This window comes from Lissotriton helveticus, chromosome 10 (genome assembly GCF_964261635.1).
Source record: "Lissotriton helveticus chromosome 10, aLisHel1.1, whole genome shotgun sequence".
Classification (NCBI taxonomy): domain Eukaryota; kingdom Metazoa; phylum Chordata; class Amphibia; order Caudata; family Salamandridae; genus Lissotriton; species Lissotriton helveticus.
Window position 1 is genome coordinate 360,595,548 of NC_136071.1, and position 14,697 is coordinate 360,610,244.

General features: G+C 44.3%; 1 non-coding gene across 1 annotated transcript; it reads left to right on the plus strand.

Moving 5' to 3' along the window:
* Positions 1-210: 210 nt before the first annotated feature.
* Positions 211-344, plus strand: LOC144786321 (U8 small nucleolar RNA). The gene has a single exon (XR_013602127.1). It is a non-coding gene; the product is annotated as a U8 small nucleolar RNA (small nucleolar RNA).
* The last annotated feature ends 14,353 nt before the right edge of the window (positions 345-14,697 follow it).

Here is a 14,697-nt window from a genome sequence, read left to right on the forward strand (position 1 = left end):
TGTAAATAAAAATCGCACAGTCTAATGGGAACCCGGAGAGAAGCATTTTTGCTGAACGTCTTCGATGCTTATGCATAACGATAATGAAAAATAATCATACTTTTTAGACTGCGGCTAAATAATGTAAAGTGTGTCGTATGTCAAATTGCTCGCACTAATTTTCTTAAGATCTCTCTATCTTGAGTACTTTCTGCGTTAAGTCAGTCGGTATCGTCAGTGAGGTTGATCCTTACCTGTTACTCCTCAGGGAGAAACAGTAAATGATGATTGGAGAGGGATGAGTTCATGATTATTCTCTCGAGTCCATAGGTGCTTAACAACCGCCTTTGGGTCTCCTATCTGATATTCGCTGACGATCGCAATTAATGGTTAATAACAGAGAAAAATGCACTCACTACGAACTTTAACTAACATTTCTTGCAGGTAAAGTATTGATTATAAAGTGTGGTTGTGCGTTGCTGATATATTAATATTTCGTCTATAACGATTAATTATTCGAACTTTCAGCGACTTTGACGGTGGTAAATTATTTTTAAAGGATTCTAACAGGCAGTTTAGATTTTAGTTTTGGTTTTGATGCGATATCTGTTGACGTTAACCAAATTAATTTCTCCTTTCCTCACAAACGAAGTTGACCTTATTTAATATGACTGCCGCGTATGTAAAGCGCTACAATACCTTGGGGTTGAGTTTGCGTTATTTGAAACTGCAAAAAAAAAAAGAAAAGCCACCACCCCACCAATGCCCTATTCTCGCCCCAGTTATTAAACTCAAGGGGGCAGATTTACAAGCCCCTTGAGCCACGTTTACGCCGCTGTTGCGTCACGCAAGGCGGCGTAAACGTGGCGCATCCCTACGAGGCATTTACAACGTGACGCATCTATGGAGATGCGTCACGGTGTAAGGCCCTGCGCCACATGAAACCTGCGTCAGGTTTCATGTGGGCGTGTCCGCACAGGGGGGGGCGTTCCGTCGCAGGAACGCCCCTGAAAAGTGACTCAGTGAAATCTACGAGATTTCACTGAGTCACTTTCCCAACGCTGATGCGTCAAAACCCTGCGCCTGCTTGAAGCAGGCGTAAGGCTTGACGCACCACGTTAAAGATAGGGCAAGTTGGAATAGTGCTGGAGTTGCGTGCCGCACGCAACACAACTTCAGCACTGCGCCAACTTTACACCCAAGATGCGACACGCATCTGTTCATTCCTGCGCCATGGTGCGCCGCATTGTAAATGCGGCGCATCATGGGTGGCGCAAGGATGAACTTGCGTGCCGTATCTTTCCTGGCGCATCTCTGCCGATTTGCAGAGATGCGTCAGGCAACGTAAATCTGCCCCAAGGTTTGCACCCAGAGCCGGCCTTTGCTAACATAGCGCCCTGGGCGTGGGCAGAGAGAAATTTGGCGCCCTTGCTGATGGTGGTGAATTTAATGAGGCAGCAGGGGCTCCCTTTGTGTCCATTGGTCAGTACCTGGATGAGCATGGACTGACCCCTGAACACAAACGTCTCCGGACCTCCCCCAGCGCACCTAAAGCACAGATAGCTTAATGCCTCACGCAGATGATGGTTTTGTGGATGTGTGCCAGCAGGAGTCAGAGGGTGAAGAGAGGGCAAGGATATGATAATGAAGGACTAAAACCACTTTGGCGGCGCAAAGTGCAGACCCATATCTACGAGGCCATGTAAAGTCACATTGTGTGGCTTTTCATGGTCTCTAGATATGGTGTAAGGAAATGCAGTGTAAGTCACTGCATTGCTATACACTGCATCAGTGGTGCAATCCATTGGCGTTGCAATGGGTTTTCCTAAGCAGCACCCACTGGTTTTGACAATTTCCCAGAATTAGAATGATATGTAAACCTGGGAATGTGTCAAAACTGTATACTCCCCAGAGGAGGCGTAACAAGGAGAAATATCTTTATTTCTCCTTGGTTTTCCCTCTTTCAATGGGGTCTATTTATTAAGATTTAACACCGTGTTTGAGTCACAAAAGTGACGCGAAGCAACGCAAAATCTTTTTTCACCTATTTACTTTCCAGTGTGATACAAATAACTTGAAAGTAACGCAAAGCAGTGCATATCGCTGCTTTGCATTACTTAATGCCAAGGTGGCGTACCATGGGTGGTGCAGGGCTTTCCCATGCAATCATCCAAGGTTTCTGACACTAAGTCCTATTTACTTCAAAAAGTAGACAAGGTTTAGCATCAGAAAATAGCTCCAATTTCACGAAGGAGAAATACTTTTATTTATTCTTTCTTTCCTGACTTTGCATGTGTGCTGTACAACACAGATACAAAGTTAGAAAAGGTTTAAAGTTAGGCTTAGTATAGTGTTGTGTACTGTAAGAGTATCCTTCCAGTACAAAACCTATGCTAGACTCAAGGAGACACCTTTGCACAGGGGCACGGCCACACATTTCTGTACCGGCACCAGGGAGAGGGGAGGAGAGTGCCATATTTCAGTTGATATGGTGCTCTCCTGCCCTCTCCATCTCACAGAGTGCGGCGCAACATTTGCGGCTGCTGCACTGTGCTGCGTGAGAAACTGGTAAATCTGCCTCCAAGTGTGCTGCATCGTACAGCACACACAGGAAGAGGAAAAAGCCTCCATGGATAGTTTTTGTGCAGGAAGGTGGCCCTTCCGGCACTAAAACAATCCTGCCAACAAAGCAGACACCCTTGCGCTATGGTGTAAGGGTGCCTGCGTTGGCGCTTGGCACCAAATTGTGCACCGGTGCAGGCAGAAAGGACAGGAGTGCACCATATCTTGTAAATATGGTACATTCCTGCCCTTTCGAATTGGCGGAGGACAGCAGAGCAGAAAGACTCGCGGCGCTTCCCTACGCCAGTTCATTGTAAAGGAGGCCCCCAAAACCTTGGTGCGTAGCTCTTTCATATGAACGAGAGAGCATGTTTGAAATTTCTAGGACAAAATTAAACACATGAACAGCCTAGCCTTTTAAATATTGTTTGCACCCAAAAAATTAGAAGCAGTTCAATACAAGTCAATCTTAATTTTCCAACAAAAAGCTTCAGTAGCTTGTACCTTTTTCAATAATTATCAAAGGATGGCAAAAAAGAAACATGTTCTTTTTACTTGTCACTGTAAGCTGGATCGAGCAGAATACAGAACAACAATGTTTTGTGTTTGTTGCTTCAAACAGCTGCTTTACTTATGCTCCGTGACCTGACTTGCCATTCACCCCGGCTGCTGGCTCTGGCAGCAGGCATTGTGATATCAGAACTTGACAGTATTAACTTAATAGTTGAGTTCTGACGTTTATTCTTTATATTTGGCAACCAGATGCATCACAAGGAAACAAGGAATTGTAAAACCTCTGATGAAAAAACATAATAAATCACCCTCAGACCTCTCCAATCTATGCCCAATATCACTCCTCCCAGTTTTGGGAAAAATCACGGAACAACTGGTCTACAGAGAACTAAAAAGCCACATAGAAACTTACAACGTCCTTCACCCCCAACAATCAGGGTTTCGCCCTCACCATTCCACAGAAACAGCACTAATTGAACTGACAGACTCCATAAAGCTGCTCCAGGATCAAAGAAAGAACTCCGTGCTGATTCTACTGGACCTCACAGCGGCGTTCGATACCATCTCCCACTCTATACTGTTTGGCAGATTAAAAGACATTGGTATCTCAGACGTGGCTCTCGCGTGGATAACATCCTTCCTAACAGACAGATCCCAAACCATTGCCTTGGGCCCCTTCCTTTCCAAAGAGAAGAAAGTCCGCTCTGGAGTCCCTCAGGGATCCATTCTGAGTCCTCTACTTTTTAATGTTTACCTAATCCCACTCATCTCTCTGATTGAATCATTCGGCATACTCGTAACTTCGTACGCCGATGACACGCAACTCATCGTGCCATTAGAGGAAAACTCTACAAATGCCGAACTAAATCTCAAAAATTGTCTGAAGGAAGTTTTCCTCTGGATGGAAGTAAATCACCTTAAATGTAACGCCAGCAAGACTGAAATCCTCCCAATGGGAAAAAATGTCAATTTCTGTCCCAGCCTTTGGTGGCCATAGGCCTCCACCGCTCCTCCCCAGACCGTTACGACAGCAAGGAATCTCGGAGTCCTGTTAGACACAGAGCTGTCCTTTGACCAACACGTCAGGAAGGTTGCTGGATGCTGCTTTGGCATCATTAAATCTCTTAAAAAATTCTTCGACTTCTTGCCCACTGACTCAAGAAAGATGGTAGCAGTGGCTCTAATCCTCGCCCGCCTAGACTACTGCAATAGTCTGATGGCAGGAGTTAAAAAATCTACACTAAAAAAACTGCAAAGTGTACAATACTCAGCAGCCAGATTAGTTCTAAAACTGCCCAGGAAATCCTCAGCATCTGATGCCATAAAAACTCTTCATTGGCTGCCTCTGCATAAAAGAATACGCTTTAAAATTCTAACCATCGCATTTCGGGCATTCCACTGCACAGGCCCTAAATACCTCACCAGGCGCTACTGATAGAGCGCGCGAGGCCACCCGACCAATAATTTCGCCGTTTCCGGCTTCAGGGCCCATATACTTTCAAAATCACCATATACATTGATCAGGTGACTTCACGAGCTCTACCAATTTGTGTGTGTTCCCTACTATTGTTTCTCAGTGCACCCGACTTACCATCCACCAACACGGGTACCTAATGACCACAATGAATCAGGGAGCTAGCTGTAAAGAAATGGCAACAAGATACAAACCCAACCAATAACATTCAAATACTGTGCAAAATGACCACGGACAACTGGAAGTTTTAAAATGTTTATCTAAAGTTCGTTATTTTCATTCATGAGATATACAAGAATAAGACATTCAATAACTAGGATAATGTAAATGATATAACTATAGAGAAATAAAGACAGGGTAATCATTGAAATACTGCTATGAAATGCAAATGAGAAAAATATTATACAGTCTCAGAAATGTTATAGCATGGACAGACTATGCATGGGTAACTATAGGAGGGCCTATAAAGAGTAACACGCTAAGCTTAAAGTGAAGGGACCTTTAAACAGTCTAGGTAAGGAGGTTCTAGACCATATCAGAAAATGACAAACTGCAATGCAGAATATAATTTCTAACAGGTGAGATGACATGGGAACAAGTTTGCGAGAAAATTGCAAATGACTTTACGTTTCAATAGTTTGCGAAAAAGGCATGGAAAATTAACATGTGCAAGGTATCACTTTATTAAAGCAAAAAGTAGAAATATAGAAAGGTGCAAGTTTAAAGAAACTTAGAGCAGTATTTACCTAGACTGGTGTGGAAACCAAACCCTGGCCACGGGTCAGTTAAGGACAGGAAACCCTCAAGGAAGGATACCCCTCAAAGCACAGCAGGTGCAGAATGGACACCCAGGACAGGACAGGATACCCTCGGATTTGGAATCAGGACAGGACCTCAGGACAGGACAGCAAACCCTCAGGACAGGACCGGAACCCACAGTTCGGAAGCAACGCCTGCGCTCCACCCTCTCTGCAGCTATCGATCAAGACCCCGATTGGGTCAGCGAAACTCCCAGCCAAGTGCTTCGCCAGCACTTTAAGATTCAGTAGAACCTTAGTCTATGGTCAATTTCGGACAGAGTGCTCCGCGGCTCTCTGTATCTTCAGTCACCTATTGAGTGCGATGGGTCAGTGACAGGTCAGCTAAACCAGACAAGTCGGACGATTCCCTAGGTGAACCCAGGGTAGATATACTGTTTGGGGCAGTGTACCACCCCCCAAATGTTGCAAAGTGTCAGAATCCCTCAATTTGGATTGGTCCTAAGGTAGGATTTGGGTAACACACCAATCATAATACTCCATTTGTATGCCATATTAACATATTTTGGTACCGCCTAGCGAGATAGGGGTTCCCATGAGAGACTACACGGCAAACAATAGCGCAACATTACAATGTAACATATAAGGAGCCACATTCGCTGTTCTCGCGGGGCAGAGGTGACTTTCTCAGGAACATCTTGCCCATCACTGCCAACTGGCTGTGTTCCATCAGTCAAGGTCCACTGTGCCGCAGAAAGTTGCGCAGGCGCAGAAGGGACCTCCAATATGGCTCTCCTCTCTCTCAGACCCCCATTTCCCGCGGTACATGAAAAGTAAGCGAAAACAAATTAATACATAATAATGTCATCATGAAAACACATCACAGGGTTTGTACTTCTAACTTATCATCAAGAAATATACTTATGCAATCTACATGTTAGCTACATAGAAACGATGACAAGAGCAAACTGCACGAGCAGTGCAAGCTATGTATTACGCATGCGCATGAATTTCCCTCCAATTCTGCAGACACGTCAGGACACGTGAGTGTGACTGACGCATGCGCAGTGACTAAATACAAGCGGCGGCCATTTTAAAATGACTCGAGTAAATTATTTTAGTAAAACACATGTGCAAGCTTCGTGATCCTTATTCAAACTTAATATAAATGTTAGTAAGACGTACACTTATTACCTTGTTACACATAAATGAGGTTCATGATTTCAGCAAGTCGCAAAATATGCGAAGCTTTGCTTCATCAATCCCCTCTTTGATGATATTTACTATCATCACAAAATAAATGGAACCAGATGCCAACTTTCTTTCACACTTTATATAATTCTATTTCTTCCAGCAAGCGTTCCAACTTTTCTCTTTCAGTTTTAGTAGGGTGAGAAGTCTTCACCTTTTTGTATATCTGATCATTCACTTCCTCTAATTCGATCTCATCCACACTTCGTTTCACTCCTCTAGCATTCACTTGATGTTTTCTGGTGTGCTTGCGACATTTGCAACAGATAAAAATGAAGAATATGATAAGACCTATAATTCCAATTGGCATCAGTATCTTGAACAATAAGCTTTTACCTACGCTAGCAAGCCAATGACCTACATTTGAGAGACCATCTACCAGTCTCTTCCAGGCACTATCAACCTCGAGTGGTTTGAGTTCCTTTGTCAAATTAGTAATGTTTTTCACATATCTTTTGATCTGTACACTTTTGTCCGGAATATAAGTGCAACAATGTTGCGCCTTCAACATCCGGCAGACTCCGCCCTCTTTTGCCAATAAGGTATCAAGAGCAAGTCGATTCTGCAAAACCATTGATCTGATCGCAACCATTTCGGTGTTGACCAGCAGAAATCCATGAGCTGTCTCAGTAGACAATACATCCACTATAGTAGACAATTTACAAATTCTGTGTGTGTTCAGAACCACTCCCACTCCAGGTATCAGTGCACTGAAAATACTACCCATAATTTCACCTATACTTTCTCTTTTACTACGCACTAAGCCATTAGTATTTTCACTGCTTCCAGCAACTCCATTCACATGGTATATTTTCGGGAAGACAATGCCAAAGTAGCAGCTTCCATACCAGTGATCCGGCAATTTGAAATAAGCCTTGTCCCCACAGATATAATAAATTCCAGGAAACACAGGCTCTGACCCATTTTTGAAACCCCAACCTCCAATTACCTGGTAATTATGTTCGCATTCACTGGAACCAATGAAAACATTATTATAGTATCTAGTCTTCTCGCGATGAAGACATAACTTTCCTTTCTTTTCAAAATCCAGCAACAGAGGAGGTCCCGCCCCACCATTTGAGGTGCCTTCCATGTTTTCAGCCCACTTTGGCCTTTTCTGACTTTCGTCATTAGCCTTCTTTTGTATTTTAATTCTTCTTTTCTCTGCCATGTTCAGGAACATCTTTTCCTGTTCACGCAAAGAACAAGTCAAGTTATCTCTGTGTGCGTCACCTATGTCAATATTACCTTTAGTCAGAAAGTATTCACCCATATAGCGAGTAACGTCACTTTTGGTATGTACAGGATTCAAATTCCCACGTATAGGAAGTTCAGAAAAGATCACGTCATTGTTAGAGTAATAGTACTGTAACGGTCCTCTTTTGTAAAATAAACTAGCTAAAATGCTACAGGAGATTCCATATGTCAATGGCAAGTGATGGTATGTCACGCCTTCAGCTACAGAGGTAGGTAGCTTCATGCAGACATAGCAATCTTCAATTTCCATAGTCTCTACATAGTGTATTAACAAGTTTGCAAAAACATTTAAGTGTGTCCTGTTCTTAATTCCATGATAATGTAGTCCTCCCTCATCTGATGCTTCTAAGTCTTGTTTTGTTTGTCTCAGTGCTCTCTCATGTCTTGCTACACTCTGAGTTGTCAGTTCCTCACTGTCAGTATTTACAATTTCAGTAGGGACAATGTTAGTATCTTTACTTACAGTAAAGGGTATAAAGATTGTTAGTCCTATCCAGATTACTATCAGTACTACTATACTACATATACACACCTTGCAGCACGTCTTGCAACGACTGCAACTAGGTCTACCATTCACAGTTGAATCAGACATTTCGGCTCAGAAGAAGTTTCTCGACCCCTCTTTGTGTCTTTACACAGCTAGCTTACTTTGTGCAAATTCACGGTGGTTCGTCTTCTTCTTCAGCAGAGTACTCAGGGACGGGCTCTCCGTCACTTACGTCAGTTATATCAAGATCTTCAAGTTCTTCCAAAACGAGTGTCCATTCAGGAGACTTGTACTTTTTGTTTTGTCTTTTTATTCGATCACTCCTTCTTTTGGAAGAGTTTTCCTCTTGCTCGGCTATCCGCGCACTTCTCCTTGCTTCTGCACGTTTTTCTTCCACCGTCTTTATCCTTAGCCTCAATTTCTTTACGAACCTAGGCTCAAGGTGCTTTCTTTTCTTGAGTCTCTTAGTTGGCACTTGGACTTCGCTTTCTTCTCTTATCCTCTTGTTCTCTTTAACTTGTGGCAATTCTGCTTCACTTTCTTCTTCTTCCCCTATCTGGCTAGTTCCAGGGCTAGCATCTAGTTCTTCTGCCTGGTTACTAATCTGGCCTTGTTCAGGAATATTTTGTTTTTGGCTTTCGATTGTCTCTGTTTCTGTTTCTGTTTCCTGAACCCGTTCTTCTAACCCTATCTGATCCTGTTCAAGCACTTCGATCTCTTGATTTTCTTCTGCTCGAACTATTATTCTATGTCTAAGCTGTCCCTTATCCACATCAGGAGTTAGTGGAGGTGTATCGAACACCTGTTCTGTCCCTGTCTGACCTTCTCCTTCCTCAGTTTTGATGTGAATCTCAAGCGGCTGAGGTTCTTCGCCTGTGCCTTGCTTTTCCTGACTAGTCCACTCTCTACCTTCACAAAGTCGCTCTCTTGTTCGGATGGGATCTTCGGTCAGATCAATCAATGGTATCCATTCTTCTGGCCATATGCTTGGCAGCTCGTCATCAGCTACTCCTGGCTCAGTTTCCTGGACCTCTTCAGCAGGCTGGATTCTTGGCAGTTCGTAGTCAACTACTCCTGAGCCAACGTCTGCTGTTCCTGCAGCTTGACTGGTGCTGGGCTGTTCGTTGTCAGCTGCTTCTGGTCTGGCTCCTGCAGAGTCCTCTGCTGGATGCCCTTCTTCTTCAAGTTCCTCGTCTGGTAATACCTTCTGGGTGTGGCCGGCGTGGATCCACTGGGAAACACCTGCACACTTCACTGCAGTGGTTGTTACCAGGATTACTTGGCGTTTCTTTCCCCACCTTGGTGCCAGACAGCTTGACCGAGTGTGCTTCTTTATTTTGACCCAGTCTCCTGGAACCAAGTTGTGGAGAGGAGTCGTTGGATTGAGGATGCCGTCGTCTTCGATCTGGCGAGAGATAGAACGCACTTGGTCACCCAATCTTCTGCAGTACTCAAGCACCAAATCATCAGTAATACTCAACAGTTTGCTTCCTGGCACCCATGCTTGTCTCATCACTCTTCCCATAATGATTTCATGGGGACTTAGGCCTGTCTTGCGGTCAGGAACACTTCTCAGTCCCATCAGGACCAGGGCCTTCACCCAGTTCATGCCAGATGCATCGCACAGCTTTGCTAGTCTGTTTTTGATAGTTCCATTTATTTGTTCCACTACTCCAGAAGCCTCTGGATGATATGCACAGTGAAGTTTCTGCCTTATTCCAAAGGCCTTACAGAGTTCAGCCATTATTTCATTCTGAAAATGTCCGCCCTTATCTGATTCAATAATGAATGGAACCCCGAATCTAGGTATCAGTTCCTTTAGTAAACACTTGGCTACTGTCAGTGCGTCACTTTGGGGAGTAGGGTAAGCTTCTACCCATTTTGAGAATACGCAAACAATGACAAGGACATATCGCTTCCCCTCACAACGTGGCATGGTGATGAAATCAACTTGTATCCTTATAAAGGGACCCCCTGATCTCCCAATTTTGCTCAGCTCTACCATTGTCCTCTTGCCTGGGTTCATCTGTTGACATGACAGGCACCTCTGGCAGAGGGACTCTGCTACTTTCCTGAACTTTTTACTGTACCAAGTCTGTTGAAATACCAGAATCATGGCATCCCTACCAATGTGTGATCCCTCATGTATTAATCTGGCCATTGTGCCAAGCAAGTGTCTGGGTAATACAGGCATACCAGTTGGGCCCAAAATGACACCATCCACACGTCTCGGTCTACACCCATCCTCCTTCCATTTCTCTCTTTCTTGCCATGGGGCCGACTCTTGCCACTCTCTCACTTCATCCCATGTAGGCACTTCTTCAAACACTTGAAGTTGGCAGCTGGCTCCGATCCCCCCTCGTTTAGGATTAATGATATAGTGATCTCTGGCGCACCATTGGGCCACTCGATCAGCAAAATCATTTCCCAGTGATACTTTGTCCATGCTCTTCTTATGAGCAACGCACTTTACCACTGCCAGTTCCTTTGGTAACTGGATGGCCTCTAAAAGGTCATGAACAACTTTTCCATTTCGAATGGGGGTACCTGAGGAAGTCAGGAATTCCCTCTGTAGCCACAATTGGCCAAAGTCATGCACAACACCATAACAGTACTGACTGTCAGTGTACACTGTTATGCGTATGTTTTTCCCAATTTGGCAAGCTTTTATCATAGCGATCAATTCGGCTACTTGTGCAGACTTTATGTTATATAGATAACCTGCTTCTTCAATTTTTGTTAAGGAGACTACTGCATAGGCAGCACTCAGGCCTCCTAGTTCATGTCTTAGACAGGAACCATCCACAAATAATTCCATGTCATGCACGGGCAATGGAGTTTCTTTAATGTCTGGGCGTGGCTTGGTGCTGAACTCTGTCAGATCAATGCAGTCATGTTCATCATCATCCCCACCTTCCATATCCAGGGGGTCGGGGAGTAAAGTGGCAGGGTTCAGAATACCGCACCTAACAATGCTTACATTTGCTGCACCCACAAGAATCCTCTCGTATTTAGTCAGCCGACTAGGGGTGAGATACTGCGTTTTCGTTCGGGTCAATAAAATTACCACTGCATGTGAAACATATACAGTCACAGGATGTCCCATGACAATGGACTCACTTTGTTCCAAACTTGCGCAGGTAGCAGCTACTGCTTTCAGACAGCCTGGTAACCCAGCAGCTACTGGGTCCAAGGTGGCAGAGAAATAGGCCACAGGCCTTCTGGTCGTGCCATGTTCTTGAGTCAAGACTGACAATGCGCAATTATCGCGAGTGTCACAGAATAGGGTAAACTCTTTGGAATAATCTGGCATTCCCAACGCAGGGGCTGTACACAGACAATTTTTCAGTTTTGTGAAGGCCATTAGGCTTTCATCGTCCCATTCTACAATATCTGGCAATCCTCTCTTGGTCATTTTTATCAAAGGCCTGGCTAAGACTGCAAATCCCAGAATCCACTGCCTGCAGTATCCTAGTACACCCAGGAACATTCTGATCTCTTTTTGAGTACGGGGCAACTGCATCTTTTGAATTATTCTCACTCTTTCTGATGTTACTTTTCTGACGCCCTTTTCTATCTGATGTCCTAGATATTTCACAGATTTTGCACAAAACTGTAGTTTGTCAGGGGCCACTTTATGCCCTTTCTCACACAGATGATTTAGTAGGGCAATGGTGTCAACTACACAGTCCCTATGACTTTTAGACGCCAGTAGAAGGTCGTCTATGCACTGCACTAGGACAGAGTTCCCAGGTAAGATCAAAGTCTCTAGACATTTTTTCAAGATCTGATTAAAGATAGAGGGGCTCTCTGTATACCCTTGAGGGACCCGGTTCCAGCAATACACGTGACCTTCGAAGGCAAATGAGAAAAGAAATTTGCTGTCAGGGTGCAAGGGTATCCAAAAGAATGCATGACACAAATCAATCACAGTGAACCACTCAGCATCCCAGGGAATCTGATACAGAATCACCGCTGGGTTCGGGACAATAGGGCAACAGGGAACTACTATTTTGTTGACTTTTCGTAGATCCTGTACTACTCTGTACTTGCCACTAGGCTTCTTGATGCCCATAATCGGAGAGTTACATGGGCTACTCATTACTTCCTGTATGATGTTTCCTTCTAGTAATTTTTGTATTTCCAGTGTAACACCGGCTTTCACTTCAGCATTCATTCGGTAAGGCTTGGTGTTAGGGTATACTGCATTATCCTTGATGGCTATCTGTATGGGGTCTACATCCTTCATTAATCCTACATCTTTTCCAGTGAAGTCCCACACATCTGGCTTTACTGCTTCTTGGAGTTCTTTGGGCAAGTCCTGCAGGGTCAATCGTTTAATTTCTGAGTCCGGTCTGAGCAACAATAATTTATAAATGCCATCTTCATCCGGGGTCTGAATTTCAACACCTTTTGGTGTGCAAAAGATGGTACAGTTCATTTTGCACAGCAAATCACGACCCAGTAGATTCACTGGACTGGTGTCACAGACGACAAATCTATGCATTTGTTTAAAATTTCCAATTGAAATCTCCATTGGCTCGGTAACAGGAGTACTAATCAATTGATTAGATACACCCACTACTTGGATATTTTCTCCCGAGAGGGGTAGGTTTGGAACGTCCACTGTTCTTACAGTAGAACGGGTAGCGCCAGTGTCCAACAGAAAGGTGACATCATTTCCGTCAACCTTTCCTTCAATGTATGGTCCGGACTGGTCTACCGGCAAGGAAGCGCCAAGTACGCACTCCTCGTCCTCCCCTCTCAGGCCCCGTCAGTACTGATCATTACAAAGGAAGGTATCATTCAGCAGATACTGCGAAGTTGCTGTATTTCTGTTCTCACCGCTTTCCCAAACTTCTATCTCATCACCCTCTGCCTGTTTTCCCCTGTATACCTGCTTTGGTGCTCGAGGCACCTGAACTGTTTTTACCTGTGGTTGAGTCTTTCTTGGTCTTTCTTTCTGCGTCTGTGGAGTTAAATCAGGTGTTTTGGCGTTATCATCTACCAAATAGGGACACTCGTTACGCCAGTGTCCAATTTCGCCGCACTGATGGCAGGGAAATTTCTTCATAGCCTCTTCCCTGCTAAATTTGGGCCGGGGCTTTCCTCCACCCCCACCCCCAGGACCTTTGTTCTCAGCATTTTTAACCATGTTACTCAACTGTTTTTCCTGCTGTTCTGCGAGCTTCACTTGAGCCCACATTACCTTCTCCTTAAGGGCCTTTTTCTTTTCTGCCATCTCGTCCTCGCAGTACTTTGCGTACCGCAGGACCTCATCCATCTTTTTGGTGTGCCAACAGATTTTATTATCTTTTATCCACTGACAAATTTCGGGTCTTAAACCATTTACAAACCTGTAAATAAAATGCGTCATGTCTTTCATCTCGATGTTATCAATACCACTGTATGTTTTGAACACCTGCAATAACCTCTCATAGAAGGAGTGCACTGTCTCGTCCCTTTCCTGTGTTGTCCTATCTATCTTGGTCCAATCAGTTTCCTTTGCGGGCACTTTTTCTTTCAAATGCTGAATTACCTGCTCATATTTTCGCATGACATCCTTCGATGGCTCCCCTGTTTCTTTATTTCTTGGGTACTCTTCACTAGGCCAGTCTATGGCTATTTTACACTGGGTCCATAAATCTACCGGAACCACAATGTCGAAAAACCCATCCAGGTCTTTCCACAGACATTTCTGTACTTTCACGAACCTTTCCACCTGCCTGTACCAGTCTACTGGTTTCTCTCGTAATTTTGGAAAATCGTTCGTAAAGGACACAATATCCTGTCTGGACCAGGGGACATGCACATATTTCCCTCCTGGTACTTCGCGCATGGGGCATAACTGTTCAGGTTTTTCTACCTCCCTTAAAGCAAACTCAGGAGTCGCCTGTCGGGAGCGAGCCTCTTCTTTCTTTCTCGCCCACCTGCTTCTCCATCTTTCCACATCTCCCCATTTTTGCAGTACCCCCAATAATTCTTTAATCTGCAACTTTTTCCCTGCCACATTCAGGTGCTCTATATCTTTGTCTGAGAAGTCTGCTCTGTACGGTTTCTGCAAGGGCTTGGATTTTGAAATATCTACCCCCATACTGGCTGCGGTGTCTGTCAGTTTTTCGTGGAGCACTCTGGTGTTTCTTGTAAGGCTTTTACACATAAACGACAATTCTTCTTCAGAGTAGGTATTCAATCGATCCAACCCCACATTTCCTGCCATTAATTCTTCTATTTCTACCCTCAGCTTGTAGAGGTCTAAAGGTTTCGTTTGCGGAGTCTGTTTCTCTAATTCGCGACTCCAACTCTCAATTTCATCCGGAGTTACCAGAGAGACACTCCTAGTACCTGTTGCTGACTCTAATTTAATTTCTTTCGCATTAAAAGGGTTATGCCTCTGCTGCATTCCCTTTCCGGTC